This window comes from Colobus angolensis, unplaced genomic scaffold, assembly GCF_000951035.1.
Source record: "Colobus angolensis palliatus isolate OR3802 unplaced genomic scaffold, Cang.pa_1.0 Scaffold53, whole genome shotgun sequence".
Taxonomy (NCBI): domain Eukaryota; kingdom Metazoa; phylum Chordata; class Mammalia; order Primates; family Cercopithecidae; genus Colobus; species Colobus angolensis.
In genome coordinates this window covers 2475488-2477993 of record NW_012118821.1, presented here as the reverse complement: position 1 = coordinate 2477993, position 2506 = coordinate 2475488, and positions in this window count along the sequence as shown.

Genomic DNA, 2506 nt, shown 5'->3' with positions numbered 1-2506 from the left:
TGCCATGTGTAATGATCAAATCAAAGTAATTAGCATATCCATTGCCTCAAACATTGATCATTTCTTTGTGCTGAAACCTTCTAGCTATTTGAACACATAGAATAAATTATTATTAACTAGTCACCTTACAGCGCTAAAGAACACTAGAGTTTCTTTCTCCTATCCAGCCGTAATCCCGTATCCGCTAACCAATCTCTCATCCCTCCTTCCTTCCTCCCTTCCTTCCTTCCCTCCTTCCTTCCTCCCTCCCTCTCTTCTTTCCTTCCCTCCTTCCCTCCTTCCTTCCTCCCCACCTCTCCTCCTTCCTTTCTCCCCACCTCTCCTCCTTCCTTCCTCCCCACCTCTCCTCCTTCCTTCCTCCCCCTTCTTCCTTCCTTCCTTCTCCCCTCCCTCCCTCCATCCTTTCTCCCCTTCTTCCTTCCTTCCTTTCCCCTTCCTTCCTTCCTTTCTTTCCCCTTCCTTCCTTTCCCCTTCCTTCCTTCCTTCCTTTCTTCCCCCTTCCTTCGTTCCTTTCTTCCACAACTGCTTACAGGGCACCTACCACATGCCAGGAGCCATTCTAGCTGGAGATGCACCAATGGCCTTTTACTCTACTGCAGGAAACAGAGAATGAACAAGATAATTGGAGACTTTTAATGCCATGAAGAAAACAGAGGAATGAGACCCAAAAAGCTAGATGGAGGCCTGGTTATTAGAAAGCCATTAAAAAGGATGATTTGAGCTGGGACCTGAATGACCAGAGCCACAACAGATCAGAGTTCCAGGCTCCCGTAGGCCCAAAGATGGGAGAGGGGAGCAGCCTGGAGAGGCTAGAGCATACTCAAAGGTGGGAGGGGGGAGCAGCCTGGAGAAGCTGGAGCACAGGGAGAGGAAGGCACAATCATGAGGCTGTGAGAAAATTTAATTTCCTTTCTCTTGGGATGATCTTGTGTTGGCTCAGATGAGACCCAAGGCTTTTGTCCCACCTGTTTACTTTTGCTTTTATTACCTGTGCTTTTGGGGTCATGTCCAAAAAATCATTGCCAAGAGCAGTGTCATGAGGCTTTTCTTCTATGTTTTCTTCTAGGAGTTTTACAGTTTCAGGTCTTACATTTAAATCTTGGATAGATTTTGAGTTGATTTGTGTGCATGGTATGAGAAAGGGGTCTAATTCCATTCTTACTCATGAAAAAAGCTTCTGCATAGCAAAGGAAGTAATAGGGTGAAAACGCAGCCTATGGAATGGGAGAAAATATTTGCAAGCCATATATCTGATAAGGGATTAATGTCCAAAATATATAAGGAGGTCTTACAACTTAATAGCAGAAAAAGTGACTACCCCAATTTAAAAATGAGCAAAGGATTTGAATAGACATTTCTCCAGAGAAGACAGACAAACGGCCAACAGTTATATGAAAAGATGCTCAACATCACTAATCATTAGGGAAATGCAAATAAAAATCACCATGAGATCAGTAGCCTTACACCTGTTAGAATGGCTATTACCAAAAAGTAAATAAAAGATAACAAGTATTAGCAAGGGTGCAGAGATATTAGAGTCCTGTACACGGTTGGTGGGAATGCCATTATGGGGAGCAGTATGGGGGCTCCTCAAAAAATTATAAATAGAACTACCATATGAGCGAGCAAATCCACTTTTGGATGTTTATTCAAAAGAGTTGAAACCAGTATCTCACAGAGATATTGCCCTCCCATGCTCACTGTAGCGTTTTTCATAATAGCCAAGTTGTGGAAATGCCCTTTAACAAATGAATGGGGACTGAGCGCGGTAGCTGATGCCTGTAATCCCAGCACTCTGGGAGGCTGAGGTGGGCCTGAGGTCAGGAGTTCGAGACCAGCCTGGTCAATATGGTGAAACCCCGTCTCTACTAAAAATACAAAAATTAGCCGGGAGTGGTGGCGGACGCCTGTAGTCCCAGCTACTCGGGAGGCTGAGGCAAGAGAATCGCTTGAACCCGGGAGGCAGAGGTTGTAGTGAGCCAAGATCGGGCCACTGCACTCCAGCCTGGGAGACAGAGCGAGACTCCGTCTCAAAATAAATAAATAAATAAATAATATCCAATGCTTTGATAGCTAAGACCTATATAACTGAGACAGTGAAAATTAGCCATGCTGAGGCCAGGCGCAATGGCTCACACCTGTAATCCCAGCACTCTGGGAGGCCAAGGTGGGCAGATCACTTGAAGTCAGGAGTTTGAGACCAGCCTGGCCAACATGGTATAACCCTGTCTCTACCAAACATACAAAAATCAGCAAGATGTGGTGGCACACGCCTGCAGTCCCAGCTACTCAGGAGGCTGAGGCAGGAGAATCACCTGGACCCAGGAGGCAGAGGTTTCAGTGAACCAAGATTGTGTCACTGCACTCCAGCCTGGGCAACAGAGTGAGACCCTGTCAGAAAGAAAGAGAGAGAGAGAGAAGAAAAGAAAAGAGAAAAGAGAAAAGAGGAAGGAAGGAAAGAAGGAAGGAAGGAAGGGAGGGAGGGAAGGAAAGAAAGAAGGAAAGA